Raw genomic sequence first — 17,117 nt, forward strand, 5'->3', positions numbered from 1 at the left:
AGGAAGGAAGGAAACCATATACATCTACAAAACTTTTTGTTACTATTTCAAATGTATACTGATTTCCTTATTGATACCACAGATTTTAAGATGTGAAGAATGTTAGGTGGGAAAAAAGTGCCACTTGATGGACCAAGGAAGTATATCAAATAAAAGCAGTTATTCTTTGTATGGATCAGGTTCTAAGAATTCAATACCAGGCCCTGCATTGTTCCTTCAGCATAGCTAGGAATGGCCCTGGTAGCCCCCAACTCATCTGTGAGTTTATAATCTTGGTTTGAGTATCACCAAGAGTGGCCCCTGAATATAGTTATTACATGAGCCCTCAAAATGTTAATATATATTTCTTTAAATCTTTTAAATATATATTTCTTTTAAATCAGTTTAACATTAGAAATTTTACTTTCTACAACACAGTAATAACAGAATTCCACAGAACAAAAGTCCAACCTTCAATAAGAAAGAAGTCATCAGGGGCTAGGAAGATAATTCAGGTGTCAGGGGTATACATACATTTTATGTCCAAGGGACTGAGTTAGAATCACAAAACATGGTCCACTCATACTACTGGAGTGACCTGGTGCCTCCTAATAGCACACCATTGTAGGGCCCTCACTTTGAACCATGTGACCTGCTTAGTTGATTACAGAGGAAGCAGGTTCCTTGAAACTATTTAGGAGTATTCAAAAGAAAGTTACCATGAGAAACCATTTAACACTGTAGCTGAACATAGTCAAGGAGATTATTTCTTCAATTGGAACTTTATCACTACTATAATCAATTCTGATATATATATATAGTTACTTTTCATATTTGTGAAGTCTCTGTACCACCAAACTATGTTAGTGACACCAAATCTATACTTGCACAGTTTATTCACAATCTCCTGTGGATATGCACAAATAAGAAATATTTAAATTACCCTACATAAACATTATCAATTAAAATTATAAAGGTCATAATCTATTTTCTGTTCTATTTCTTTACTATAACAAGTGTTTGTAGAAAGTGAGGAGGATTATTACCCAATGTTTTTTACATTTCTATGCATCATATTTGGGGTTTTGGTGTTTAAAATGTCCCAAGAATGTAAACCGATGCCCAGAGTTTCTAGGTACAAAGAAAGATGTTATGTGTTTTACAAGAAAAGATGCACATTAGATAAATTTTGTTCAGGCATAACATATAGCTGATGGCTGAGAATTCAGTGCTAATGAATAACAATAAGCAATATCTAAGAAAAGAAAGAAAAACTGTATGTGAAGATGCCCAGAAAAGTGCTATAAAGTAACATTTAGAGTGTGTAGGCTAGAAAATATAAATAGGTGAATAAACTTGAGAATTTATGAGATGACTGGTTTTTTTAAACTTATTTACACTGCATTGTTATAAAACTTAAAGTCAAAGAAAATCTTAGTCACATTATCTGCTGTTACTAAAAAGTTAAATTCTTTCTTAATAACACTAGTTAGATCACAGTTTTCAAAAGGTGATATGGTGTGAAAATTGTTAAACATTCAGGTGATGCAGGTTTTTTTCAGATCAAGAAGCTGCAGAAAAATTTTAATAATGCCTGCTAAGTGTTATACAGAAAATGGGTTATGTGAAGTAAAAGACAAAAACATTTTTAAATAGATTTTGACCACTAAACCTAAACAGTGTGTTCCAAAAAATAAAAATAAAAGTCAAGTCAGAGGTGAGCAGGAACATATAATCCAATATTTCCCTTTAGAGAAAGAGTTCAGTATTCAAAGATTTTGTGTGCCTGGTAACCTTATGGAATATAACTCCTGTAAATATTGAGAATCAATTGAATATATCATGATTATAGGTAAACCACTGCCATTCAAAAAAATGATCTATGTTCTATAATCAGATGCTTGCTTTCCCCCATAATTATACTAACTGTAGCATGTGTCACATCTAAAGAATTATATTTACTATTACATTTTCTTTGGGGAAATAAGTATATATGTAATATGTACTTTTTATGACTGAAACCCAAATACAAACATGTTTGTAATCATGGTGCTTAAGTAAATGTATTATTAAAAATATGACTGAATAACCATTTAGATATCAAACATTAATATTATAGCATTATTTCTGATATGCTTCTTGACAGCAACAGTATTTCTCTTACTTTCTATGCAGCATAGTATCACATATATATAAGGTTACTTTAGTGTTTTTAAATAGTTAATGCAGTGCAGCAATGAAGTCTGCTAAGAATATTAAGTACAAAGTGAAGAAGATGCAAACAAAATCTAAAAATCCAGTCATCATCTAGCTATTCAAAAACCGAAACCATATGTTTTAAATTCTTATGGATATAATTGGTCCAATTTTATATGTTTTGTCTATTATAATTTTTAAGTTAATGAGTAGGTTTGTGTCTTTCCATTAGAAAGCTTGGTTATTCTAGATCCGCCTCTTAAATAGAAGGGGAAATAAGGAAGGGTACCAGAACCAAACAGATATATGATCACTAAGAAGTAAGTTAGACACAGAGGGGACCACTTATTCTGGCAGCCCGGGGGGTGAGGATGGGGAATATGAGATGCAGGATGGAAGTGAGGGTGGAGGGAGGTCAAACTTGGTGATGGGAATTTTTGTGATCGAATGTTAATATGTACCTAAAATACTATTGTGAAAGATATATAAGCCAATATGGTCAAAATAAAAATTATATATAATAAAAAAAGAAAGCTTGGTTATTAATTCTTTCTCTTTACATTCATTTTAGATTAAGTACTCAAGAATTTTTTATTCTTAGAAATTATGAAGCCTTGTCTAAATTAAAGCTATTAATCTAAATTATTTCTTGTTTTTAGAAAAATCTATTATTTTAAAAATAAATTGCATAGATAGAGTTAGAAGAAAGAAAGAAAGAAAGAAAGAAAGAAAGAAAGAAAGAAAGAAAGAAAGAAAGAAAGAAAGAAAGAAAGAAAGAAAGAAAGAAAGAAAGAAAGAAAGAAAGAAAGAAAGAAAGAAAGAAAGAAAGAAAGAAAGAAAGAAAGAAAGAAAGAAAGAAAGAAAGAAAGAAAGAAAGAAAGAAAGAGAAAAGAGAGAAAGAAAGAAAAGAGAGAGAAAGAGAAAGAATAAAAAGATACTCTTTTCTTTCTGTTTATACATCTACAAAACACAAATTTTCTAAACCATGAGAATAAGGAGAACCATGTAGTTAGAAAAAAATTTTGAACTATAAACCTGCAAATCAAAAATTTTAAGAAACTCTTGAAATCTTAAGAAAGCAATAATTTCTGAGGATATATCCCTCCATGACAGCATGTGCCTGAATAAACTCAAAGTCGTGAAAACAGAGACTTCCAAAGTGGTAGTTAGAAGTTAAAATAACTATATCTAGGTCAGTCTTAAAATAGGACATCAATGGTTTCCTAGAATAGAAAGCAAGAATAAGATCGTTGACACAAGAAATCATTTTTTACACCATTTGAGTGTATCAGTAAAGAAAGGAAACTCTTTCTAAATGTATATATTTTAGTAGGTAAGTAAAATAAGTGACTGGTAGAGAGGAAGCAATCATAGAAGTTATTTATTTGGAGGCCAGAGCAACACTATATGTAGGACTTTGCCTGGCAGGTGGCCCTTAACAGTAGCTGGTATGACACCCCCCCCAACTTCTCGAAAAATAAAACAAGTTACTTTTCACCATTTTAGATATGTTGTTTTTATATTCCTCTGTATTTTCTTTGTCATGGCCTTTTTAGCAACTTCATTTAAATTATATTTTACTCTTCCTAAATAAATGCATTCACATTATGCCATTAATGATAACTAGTATGTTCAAGACATATTGATAAATGTGAATACTGTGCATGAGTAGCACATATGTAGTTAGTTCTACTTGTTATGATTCATCCAGAGATAGCTACATAGCTAGTTAGAGTGACCAAGGAGACTACAGAGATGAATTCAATTTAATATGGCTATGGGAACTGACTAAGTAGACAATTCGTGGCACTTAAATACTAAGTGAAAACAGCTCAGAGACACTGGCAGTTGTGATGGGAAGACATGGAATAAAAGTAATCTATGGCAAAAGAGGTTTAATGAAACAAACTGAACCCCATACATGTATGTCTTTAGAAGACTCTGGGAGTCTAATCTCCCTGAAATTGCTCCTGAAGAGTTAGTTTGATCATACAAGTTCATACTCTGCTGTTCTGTCACATGCTAAGCAGTTCTTTCCAAGCCTGATTGTGAACTCACACAGGATCGAACATCACCAGCTTCGTCTTCAAGAAATCATACTTGATTTTTTTGCATAAAGTAGCTCAAAAATCTCACCATACTTCTTGAGTGAAGACTGTAATTGTGTAGAGTCAATCAGTACTAATCTCCTGGAGTTCAGAATGAAAATGCTTAGGATGTTCAATGTGCTCAAAGAAACAATGGAATGTACTGCTAATAAATCAAAGAAGGACATGAGGACAATGATAAGAAAATTACAAACAGAAATGTTCAAACAAAAACCTGGTAAGTAAAATGAAAAATTCACTGGAAGTCCTCAACAGCAGTGTCACAGCTTCTACGGACCAAAGCAGTGAGTTCAAAGGTGAAGTGCAGAAAACCTCCAGACAGCAACAGAAGGTGAAGAGGCTTTAAAACAAATTAATAGAAAATGGAAGAAATATTCAAAATAAACTAATATACAGCAATAGAACTTTTGAATAAATTCAACTTTAGAAACAACATATGAATCATTAGCATTCCAGAGAACCGGGATAAACAGTGCCATGAAGAATTAACTATAAAAGACCTCATTACTGAGAAGACCCAGAGCTGAAGAATTCAATCACCCACATCCTGGGTGCCCAAAAAGTACCAGTGAAAAGAGACCCAAATAAAAACCATGATAAAGCCACACTGAAAACAGAAAAATAAAATATGAAAATTATATTAAAATGAGGATATGTAATATTTATATCACATTTATCAAAAGCAATTGTTCAGGCTAGAAGACAAGGTTGGGTTATAACAAAAAAAATCTTAACAAAATAAACATGGTTCTGATTCAAATAGCAAAGCTGCTTGATTATATTTGGTGTTTTGTTAGTCCTGCAAAATACATAGGATTTTTTGGTTTTTTTTGTTTGTTTGTTTTGAGGGAGGAATTGGAGGCAGGGAAGCTTTTCTGATAGTGCTCCAGGATTATTTCTGGCTCTATGGACAGGAATCATTCTTGTCAGTGCTGTAGTGGTTACTTGGTATCATAAACAGGTCAGCCATGTTCAAGGCAGAGACCCTACCTCTGGCCCAAGGTAGCATTTTGTCTCTAAAATATCATTGAGGAGGTTCACGAAACAGAACAACACATAAGTTCCACTTGGCCAGCCTATATTCAAATCCTAGTCCTCTTGAGTAATACCACTAGTGTTTCTGCAGCACAGAGCCCAAAGTAAGCCATGTCTGCCAGTATTGAAGGAGAATAAAAGGGTGGGATCAAGAAAGAGATTGAAGAGAGAAAAAGAAGTTCATGGAATACCAAATAATATATTTTAAAAACCTAGAAAATAGCTAGCAGGTTTTTTCACATATACAAATTAGAATCTGTCCAGATTTAAAACAAACAAAATGAAAGGTACAATTTCCAAAGAAGAAAAAATGGCAAATATGTCTCTATATTTTTTGAGGTCACACCTAGCAATGCTGCCTTAGGGCTTATTCCTGGCAATGTTTAGGAATCATTCCTGGTGGTGCTTAGGGAACCATATGAATTACCTAGGATCACATTCAAACTTATATGCCATATTCTATATCTATTATAGATCCATGTGGATCGATGAAACCTTAGGTTGTTTTCATGTCTTGACTATTGCAAACAATGCTGAGTTGATATGGAAGAGGTTGTGAGGAGAAATCTCTTAGAAAACAATAGTCTTTTCTTTCCTTATATAGCTAGGAATAGATGTGCTGGCACACATAATAGTTTCGTTTAATTTTTTCAAGAAATAACCATCTTTTATTTTATCGTAGTTGTAATCAATTTACCTTTCCTGAGCAATGCATAAGGAAGGGGATCATATGGGGTGCCATCAAACTAGCTGGACACATGCAAGGATATAAGCAATGCCTTACCTATTGTACCATCACTCCAGTCCAATATAACTATTTTATCAGAAAGAGCTAAAAATAACACATTGTGTTTTAATTTTATTTCTTTAATAATTTTTATTTTGACCAAAGTGAATTACAAATCATTCACAATAGTATTTTAGGTACATATTGACATTGAATCAGGGGCATTCCCACCACCAATGTTGTCCTCCCTCCACCCCTATTCCCAGCATGCATTCCATATCACCCCTCCTTTGCCCCTGGGCTGCTAGTATAAGTGGTCCCTTCTGTATCCTATGAACATTGAATAGAAATAAAAAATGATCAGACTTAAACACCAAACCCAAAGCCAATTACAACAGAATCGATACTCAATCTACAACAAGCTAGACACAGAAGGAATCACTTTAATGAGTATTTTTACTTGTACCTACATGTGTAGGTCTTCTATGAAAATATGTTTATTGAATTTTCTTACTATTTTTTTTGTTTTGAGGTTGTAACTGGTGCAAGTATGAAACCATGGTCAACTGCATGCAAAGCAAATACCTCAACCTCCATATTCTCTCTCGACCTCATTGCCCATTGTGTTTGTTTGCTTGTTTGTTTATTTGTTTGTTTTTGAAGTAGGGGCTGGTTGTTGGGCCAACCTACTTGTGCAAGGGCTTTTGCTAGAATCTTTGCTCAGATACCATTTCTAGCTATGATCCAGGACCATATGCAGTACCAGGAATCAAATCCCGGTTTGTGCTTGCAAGACAAGCAATTTAACTACTGCATTATTTCTCCAGCTCCTTATTATTCTTTCCTTTTTTTTTTTTTTTTGGTTTGGGGGTCACACACCCAGCAGTGCTCAGGGGTTACTCCTGGCTCTCCTCTCAGAAATCTCTCCTGGCAGGCTCAGGGGAACATAGAGGATTCTGGGAATCAAACCTGGGTCCGTCCTGGGTTGACTGCATGCAAGGCAAATGCCCTGCACTATCACTCTAGCCCTCTGTCATTATCCATTCTTATTTGAGTTAATTTCCCTTCCAGTAATTGAGATTTTTAGCTATTGAGTTGCAGCAAATCCTAAACACTGGTTATTTATTGAAATGGGTTTTAGCAATTATTTGGGAGATAAGAGATTTGAAACAGAAGAAAGAAAATAAAATTAAGGGCCCAGAGAGATAGCACAGCGGTGTTTGCCTTGCAAGCAGCCGGTCCAGGTCCAAAGGTGGTTGGTTCGAATCCCAGTGTCCCATATGGTCCCCCGTGCCTGCCAGGAGCTATTTCTGAGCAGACAGCCAGGAGTAACCCCTGAGCACTACCGGGTGTGGCCAAAACAAACAAACAAACAAAAAACAAAAAAAGAAAAGAAAATTAAACCAGTAGGATATCAAACTAAAATTTTTCTGCATAGCAAAGCAAGTAAAACATTCCACAAAATGGAAAAAGAACCTAAAGATTGAGATAAAATAGATTTTATAATATTAACCTAGAGAAATAACTACAAATACTTGAAAACTTTCCTATCACTCAGGCTATTAAAAAATAATCATCTATGGAAAATTTGAAGCAATGCTTTCCTATCAGAAACAGAATTTATGAAGGGCTTACTAATGGTTAATTACTGATCCTTTGGGCTTAAATTTATGAGCATCTGATAAGACTTAGCAATAGAGGCTTACCAGGAGCTCAGATCACCCTTAAGTGAGTTGTAATGACAGCATATTTAGTTCACAAATTCCAGATATCAGTGTACCAGTTCACACTATGGACAATGACTGAGCATTGCAGAACTTTAGACTCAAACCATACATACCTAATATAAGCCTCCTCTCATAAATACATATATTTCTCATTTTCATTGTTTGGTAATAATCAAGACCTTGCAGATATGAGGCATGTACTCTCATACTATGCTGCTTTCTAACCTCATAGATTTTTGTTTGATACATCTCTTCAGTGTGGTTAAATAGCTATGCTGTCTAAACCTCATCTTGCCCATCCCCTTTTATTCTTCTCTATTCAGTAAATTTATAAACCTATCCATGATCTAAAATATTTCTCTATTTTATGCTATTTCATCCTCTTTTATCTTTTACATAGGTTGGTGGGAAATAAATATCCTGTAGTTCTAATCCAATACTGAGTCTTTGTAGAGAACTAAGCTGATTATTCATCAAGCTCTGATGAGTAGCAGATAAGTTCCTCTTTTCTCTCTCATTTAAACTCCAATAAATATCATTAGTCATTAGGAAAGTATTTTAATAAATATGGATGATTAAAGTGACTTCAGCAATACTATAAAATATTGCAAGCTATCAAGTGTCATTATTGTTTTTGAATGGGCATTTTCACTTGGTAAATTTCATTTTATTCCTCCACACCTTTGCAATTTTCCTGAAAGCACTAGAAATGTGAAAAATTAAAGCAAGTTCAAAGTTTTTAGTTTGAGGTAATAACCTTTCCCAAAGCCTATGTTAACAGGTTACAACTAGTTGTAAAATTTTCAGTTACTTTTACCAGCATTTATTCTAAATATACACAAAATGAGTACAGAAAGGATATAAATTCTCACCTTAATTTTATTTATAATATGAATATAATATGACCATTAAAACTGCTTTTTTAACTAGGAATGGTTATGTTCAAAAGAAAATTAGTGATGAGCTGGACTCATTGGAGCAAGAGGGAGTATAAACTATTCTGTAATTCCACTCAAACATGTAGATAAGTGTCTGATAATGCCACAGTTTCTATCTTTTCTCAAATTTGAATTTCAAAGAAACTTCAGTTTCTTAGCTATTTCTTTTTACAATAAAAGCAGCTTAATATGTAAAAATATGAAGAAAGAGCTTACCAATTCAAGTACTAATGGAGCTAAAATGTACCAAGACATTATTGAAAACTATAGTACTTTGAAAAAGCCTGTCATCAGAAATATAATATGTTCAGCTTTGCAAATAGCTTTATGCTTAGTTGATGCTTTTATAATCAGATTATATAATTAGCAGTTACAGAATGTTGTTCATGTGATAAAATATAAATATTTTAAGTTTATTTTCATTAAATCTATAAAAGTTCTGAAAGAAAAATCTAATTACCCAACTTGCATATAAGGATATTGTGTATTAAAAAAAAACTTTTTTCCAAATGGCAAAATAATTAAATTTTGGATAATGAATTAAACCATCCTTAGTGAACTTGGAAGCAAAACCTTAGATTATAATACTGCATTGATTTCCAACCAATGTACTTACCTTCTCTATTAATATGTCTAAATATTAAAATCAGAGTCATAGCACAGTGTGTCCCAGGACCAGCTGAGTTTAATCCTTGGAACTTCATGTGGTCCACTAAACCATGCCAATAGGTGTCCCTGAGCACAGAGCCAGGAGAAAATCCTGAGTACCTCTAGGTGTGACCCAGAAATAAACAAATAAAGTCTAAATAAATAAATAAATCTCCACACTGGCTTCTTTATTATTATGACATTTTTTTGTAGATCACAACCCATTTAAAATTATTTGCTTGGGCTGGAGAGATAGCACAGTGGTAGGGCTTTTGCCTTGCATGCAGCCAATCCAGGACAATGGTGGTTCGAATTCTGGCATCCAAATGGTCCCCCGAGACTGCCAGGAGATATTTCTTAGTGAAGAGCCAGGAATAAACTCTGAGCGCCATCGGATGTAACCATAATAATAATAATAATAATAATAAAATTATTAGCTTACAAAGATTGTATGTGTGCATCTCAAGTTTTCTGTTATATCTGAAATGCTGTAGATGTAAAAAAAAACATGTTCACTGTATTTTAGAATAATTGTTTCAAATGTATGAATCAAATTTGTAATACATTTTTGTTAATAGTGTATTTAATGTCTAGTCTTGGGTGTGAAAAGAAAATATGGTGGAATGAATAATAATAATAAAAAACACTATCTCCAGTATTCAAGGAGATGATACAAGTAACACAAAGAAAAGCTCCCCTATACCATTATACCTGCCCAGAAACTTAGCTAATTAGATATTCCGAACTATTTATATATGTATAGTGAAAATAAATTGGTTTAAAGATTCCATTGAGTTAAATCAGTGTTCCAGTTGTAGCAGAATGATTGAGCAAAGAAAATAAATTCAGTATTAGAATTGCAAGATATTTTGTCTTCTCCAATCTGTTTCCAATCTCAATGCATAGATACATATGTGATAGACAGGGCACAGGAAACATAAAGAAAAGGTTCACATTGTTATAAGAGCAAGTTATAGATGCAATTAAAATTTGTTTTATAAAGATGTTTAAGTTAACTTATTAGCTAACAATACCAGAGAACAGTTTTAGCTACAAAGCAATGATTATCTGAATCCAACCCTCAAAAGAAACTCAAAAACACAGATGAATACTGACAATTAAAATTGTTCCTAGGGATAATTATTAATAACAATTAAGAGAAATACAAATAGAGAGACAATTGACTGTTGAATTCAACCTTAGCTTCTTCTCACTTACCAAAAGACATTGAACTACTAAACTCAGAAAACTTCATTCGTCCATCTTTTCTAATTATCATATTACATACTATCATATCACCACAACTAAAAGTGTTCAGCGACTAAATGGTGCAGATTTGAACTGGGGTTTTAATGGTTTATGGGGGCGGGTTAATGTCTTATATCCTTAACCACTTAGATATCATCCTGACCATTTAAGTACTCTCATTAAATGAATTTGACTCTGTCCTGAATAAAACTTCTGTTTACTTTATTTTTGTACTCTTATAACATTTAATATACTAATGATTTTGTTTTACATTAAAGTTTAGTTTTCTTAGTTTTTTCTTAATTAATGTTTAAATCAATTACTTATTTAACAAAATTAATGAGAGATGTGAGAATTGGTATAAATGGATATGGATACTGATATTTGTGTAGATAACATCTCCTTTGATATATGTGCTCAGAAAAATGAATGATTCTAGTAAAGACCACTTAAAGGTTATTCTATTTATTTTAAACTAAATATCTTATAAAATCATACTCTTGCTTATACTTTTATTATATTTAATTACATTAATCTTTTACTTTTCTATATGTAAGTTTAGTTCCACATAATTTATATTGGTGTTTTCTATTACACATTGATTTTAAGAAAATAATTTTGTCTACAAAATATTTGGCAATTTTTTCCCAGAAAATCTTAACCCTGGATAACATTAGAGTTCACTTAATAATATGATAATCAGAGAAAATGTTTGCTATGTGAATGTGTGAAAAAAAAGTGAGCAGATAGAAAATGATATCATGGCTGTTCAAATTCATGAATATCACCCTGTCTATAAAATTAAATATAGCTTTTTTTGACATGGTGAACTATCTTATTTATTTATTTCATTCTTGGAGCCACACTCAGAAGTACTCAAGTCTACTCCTGGCTCTGTGCACAGGGGTCATTCTTGGTGGATTCTAAGAAATATACGGGCACCAGTTAAAAAAACCCAAGTCATTTACATGCAAGGTAGAATGCATTATCCAGCAATATTATTAATTATTACAAATAAGTAGTTTTATATAAAATAATATGACATAGCTAAGTAATATATTCCAATAAATAAACCAGGATTTAGATTGATAGGAGCAATCATATGGTTTATGAATATATTTCTTGCTCAAACTTTTTCTCTATAACTTTAATTAATAAATTTATAGAAGACATAAATATTATTTGTGAAATAAATATAACATTAAAAGCTAAAAATGTATATTTTAGATAATAAATAAAGGGTTTTAAGTAGGACAAATGGTGCGCAATAAGTAACAATCATTTGTCTATGATATAATACATATCTATAATTAGGATCATTTGGAAATGTTATCATTAATATTAAAATCAATAGAATAAAACATGTGTACATCATAATTTACTGGAGGTGCATTTTAAAGTATAAAGTTGAAGGAGAAATAAGATAATAAAGTATTACCATTGACAATATAATTAATATATTGATCAGAAATCTTCTTAACCAAGAGGGTTTACCAAAAATATAATTAAATATAATAGTACATTATAAACATACTCACATATGTTCAAATATTCTGATAGACACTACTCCAACAAATATCTCCCATGAATATGTCAAAAGAGTATCAGAAATAGCTATACACAAAGTGTAAGTTTATCCCATAGCTGGAAGGAAAATGAATTACTTCTTTCTAAAGTGCAATATAGTTATACATCATCAATTCCGAAAACCACTATATTTGCGTTAAATATCTAAATAATTCATATTTTGATAGCTTTACAGTGTTATTTATTTAAAATATTCATTTTTTATTCTAGCCACTATGGAGCCAGTGATATTTGGATGAGAAATAAAAATAAATATTGTCCTTTACTTCTTCTGCATGATTAAATATGCCTTTTTATTAAATTAATTTCTCCAAGATTCTTGCAAATTGAAATGTGGAAACGATGTCAAACTATAATATAAAAATACACAGCTAGCACAAGTAGGAAATATATAGCCTCCCACAGATTTCTCACCCTGATGCCCAGTAAACCTTATTTTTACTCAGTTCTTTCTATTAACTCCAAATTTTTCTTAGACTTATGAGAGAAGAGTTTGGTAATTTGAAATTAAATTTATTCACTTTTAGTGGCATTTCTTTTCTGTATATGTTTATGATCTTGGGCCAGAAAGTACAGTGAAAAGTTCAATGCACCTGACCTAATTTGATCTCAGCATCCCATACAGCCTCCCAAGCTGGCCAAGTCAGCCTTGCACACAGAGCTAGGAAGAAGCACTGAGCACAGCCTGATATGCCCTCTACCCCCAAGAAAAGGTTAGTGAACCTGAAATTTTATGTCCCCCAAGCTTGTGTTTCATCACTATCGTTAGCATATCTAGTGCTTATACTGCATGGTATCATTATAAAGAACACCATCTCTGAGATTAGTTTAACATAAATAGAAGTGTAAATTTAGAGTAATTTAAATTAGGACAAAAATATAGAAACAGCAGAGAATAGTTTTTCATGTGATTTTGATTAAAAGAAACAAAACACTTAATTTTATTAAAAGAGGAATTGCCATTGATGATGAGACCCTTTGTTAAAAAAGTTATTTATTTTATTAAGTTACTTCTACAAAGTTGGATATCCAAGGCATCAATAATTAAGTAATCAATAATAATGATGCCCATTTTTGGAATGGGTTTCATTTTTATTTCCTAAATATATACTGAGATAACTTGATTAAGCAACTATATAAGCTTAAGAGTACAATTTCATACCTCTCTGAAGTATGTTTTATTAAAGTACTATTTTATAAAATAGTATTCGAATGGTAAATAAAATCACTATGAAATGATTAGCAGTGATAAACACTTGTGCCACAATTTGGATATTCAGGAATATTTTTATTTCTATAACCATTAGGGTAGGAAGGTAAGATACAGTTACCAATTACAGCTTATCCAGACATCAATATGTGTCTATTCTGCCACATATATGTGTAGCTTTTTGAGAGAAGGGGCTTAAGATTTTGTATTTGGCAACATACATGATTTTTATATATAGAACTATAAAGAGTAGACCTATTAATAAAATATAGACTAAGAATAGGACCTTTAGCCCACTCTAAACAAATAACTTTATCTATAGTGACAGCTGCCAGGCTGTCAAAAGCAGAAAGTAATTCTTCAATATCTCTGTCCAGAAATATTAGTCATAATATGATAATCCTACTTTTTTTAAACAAATATTTTTCTACTGTTTTTATATTATATGTATACCATATTGCTCAGATCACTGAAAACATTGTAGGCCGTAAGTGGAAATACTCATTTGATCAAACTTACATCTCAAAAACTCATGTGGTTTTAAGCACATATCTTTACCATTCTAAACAACCTATATAAAAAAATTAGAGCTGGGACTCCTGCACATATCCTCACACACTCATGAGTGCCACACACACACACACACAAACACACACACACATACACACACACATGAAAATGTATTATTTTCATTTAAATAATTATAGAATTCTAAAAATAATTAAGTCATCTTTCCATCTTTCTAACATAAATATCTATTATTAACATGAGGGGCCTTCCCAGACTAAAACAAATTATTTTTGGTGATAGCAATTTATTCCTCTGGCATTCATTCTCTGGCATTTGAATTCAAAATTCTGGGAAAAAAATCTGAAGTTTTATTGGTTCTGTTACTGCACGTCTAATTTAAATCCTGTCTTCAGAAAAAGCATTGAACTATGTGTTCTCTCAGACCTCATTTATGTTCATAAAAGTGAATTATAGTTTAAAAAATAACATATAAGCCTGAAGGATGAATTTAGATGAATTGCTGTTTCTATAAAAATGACAAGAACTCAAAGCTCAGTAACAAATTAAAGCTATTTTTGCCCCCTGTAATTTCTTGTCCTTTAAATTTGGATATCTAGGGAATAGCTACCATCAGCTTTTAAAACTGTAGTTTACACAACAAGTTTAAAGAAGGTGGCTAAATAGTCCTTGATTATTATTTGCTGTTACCATAATTAAATATAAATTAAAAAGTGTCAAAGCCAAATAACCTCAGTCTAAGCAGTTAGTGTGAAACACTTAAACTATTGTTATTGGCTCAGGTGCACAGCAAAAAATATGTTTTCTTATATTTATGGGAAAGTTTTGAATCTCTTTTATATAAGAACCCTATGCATCTGCCTGGAAAAGTAACTGATTCAAGCTAACTGGATATGTTTTATAGTTTTCTATATGCTTGAATTTGTTCATGGTAAATCAAATTTTTGAATAAAAATTTCATATGATTAATATGCTAATGTAATAAATTTCTTTTTCATCCTGAAATATGCAGAGTAAATAAAGGAAAGATTGAGGATTAGGACAGTAATTCTCAAAATTTTTATAGAGAAGCAAGTTAATGATTCTGGGCTTTGTTTTCAGAGAAGATAACTATATTTAGGTACCATCTGGATTTTTTTTTCAAGTTAACTAGAAGTTAATTATATAATAAGTAAAAAGGGGATGGTTATGTGAAATTATTTGTGAATTTTGGATTAGAAAATACTTAGGGAAGGTGTTCATAAGCACAGGCTGCACTATAAACCTACAAGAGAGGCTTTAACAACAAAGGGACTTACAGTCTGCCCATCCTCAAAAGTACCAAGTTAGCCAAAGCTTACACATCCCCAAGATAATCTCTCATCCACATTACTCCCCTGAGACTTTCCTGGCAGAAGGAAAAATGTACAGTACATAGAAAAGAAGCATCTTGAGACTACAAAGAGAACCATGATAAAGCAGTGCAAAACACCACCCTACCTTGTATGTGAAGACTGCAGAAAAGAGCAGAAAACTGCCAATAATACAATTAACCAATAAATGTTCAAAAAACCCTCAAAACTAATGAGTAGAAGTTGAAAAAGATTCTAAAAGAAGTGAACAGACAACTCCAGAGTGGTAGCACAGGGGTCGGGAGTTTGTCTTGCATGTGACTGACCCAGAATAAACCTGGGTTTGATCCCTGCATCCCATATGGTCCCCCAAGCCAGGAGAAATTTCTGAGCACATAGCCAGGAATAACCCCTGAGTGTCACTAGTGTGCCCAGAAAAAAAGTTAACGGAAAATAATAGCATATTGGGATAAATTCTGCAACAACATAAGAATCATTAGGGTCCCAGAGACTGAGGAATAAAACCCCTAGAAGAAGCAATAGTCGAAGATATCCTTACTGAGAAGTTCCCAGAGCTGCACTTACATCCAGGAGGACCAAAAAGTACTAGCTAAAAGAGGAGACAAATAAAAACACCACAGGGCAAATTCTAGTCATAATGATGAAAGTAATACAAAGTAATACAAAGATAGAACATTGAAGACAGCAAAAACAAAAAAATAAATAAACATCCTTAATAATTATAGCAAAATTATCAAAGTAGACCCCCAGATCCAAAGGCAGTGATGAAAAATAGTCAAAAAACTCAACAAAATGAATACCTCACAAAGAATATTTTACCAAGTTAGACTCCCATTGACGTTTGAAGGAATAATACACAGCATTATGAATAAAAAAGAGCTCAGGTACTTTACAGACTCAAAAATAACCTTAAAAATAATAACTGAGTAGAGTATTTTTTTTTTTGGTTTTGGGCCACATCTGGTGATGCTCAGGGGTTACTCCTGGCTATGCACTCAGAAATTGCTCCTGGCTTGGGGGACCATATGGAATGCCAGGGGATTGAACTGGGTCTGTCCTAGGTCAGCCACATGCAAGGCAAATGCCCTAATGCTGCATCACCGCTTTGGCCCCAAAGTAGGGTATTTTAAGGCAAGACAAAGCCCACAAACACACCAACCTTCTACAAAATGATGGCATATAATTCCACAACAAGAATTTCTCAATATCAATGGACTAAGTACACCAATTAAGAAACAGAGTGGAAAATAGATCAGAAAATTGACTCTAACACTCTGCTTCCTGTAATATGAACATATTTGAATAATCAGAGCAAACACAGACTGTTAAAGGATAGAAGACAATCCTTCAAGCAAACAACTCTACTAAAAAGGCTAAGATGGCCATACTAATATCAGAGACAACATAGACTTCAGGCTCAAAAAGGTTAGGAGACAGTGTTATGAGACACTTAATAATCAAGTGATATGAGTATCAGAAATAAATCGCACTACTAAACATATTTGCATAAGTCAGGGGGGCAGAAAAAATGCTTAACACAATTGCTAATACTTCAAGAAAGGCATCAATAGCAACATAATAGTAGTTAAAGATGTCAACACCTCTCTATCACTGCTTGACGGATGTACCAGGCTAAAACTTAACAAGGATGTACTGGCTTTAAAGGAAGAAATAGAATATGGGGCTTAGTAATATATAGAGAAACAGAGAATATATAGTAATATAGAATATATTCTATATTCTATACATAGAACATATCTATATATAGAGTGTAGAATAGTAATATATATATTCTCCAGTGCACATAGGACAATCTCCAAAATTATGCACCTGC

This window comes from Suncus etruscus, chromosome 1 (genome assembly GCF_024139225.1).
Source record: "Suncus etruscus isolate mSunEtr1 chromosome 1, mSunEtr1.pri.cur, whole genome shotgun sequence".
Taxonomy (NCBI): domain Eukaryota; kingdom Metazoa; phylum Chordata; class Mammalia; order Eulipotyphla; family Soricidae; genus Suncus; species Suncus etruscus.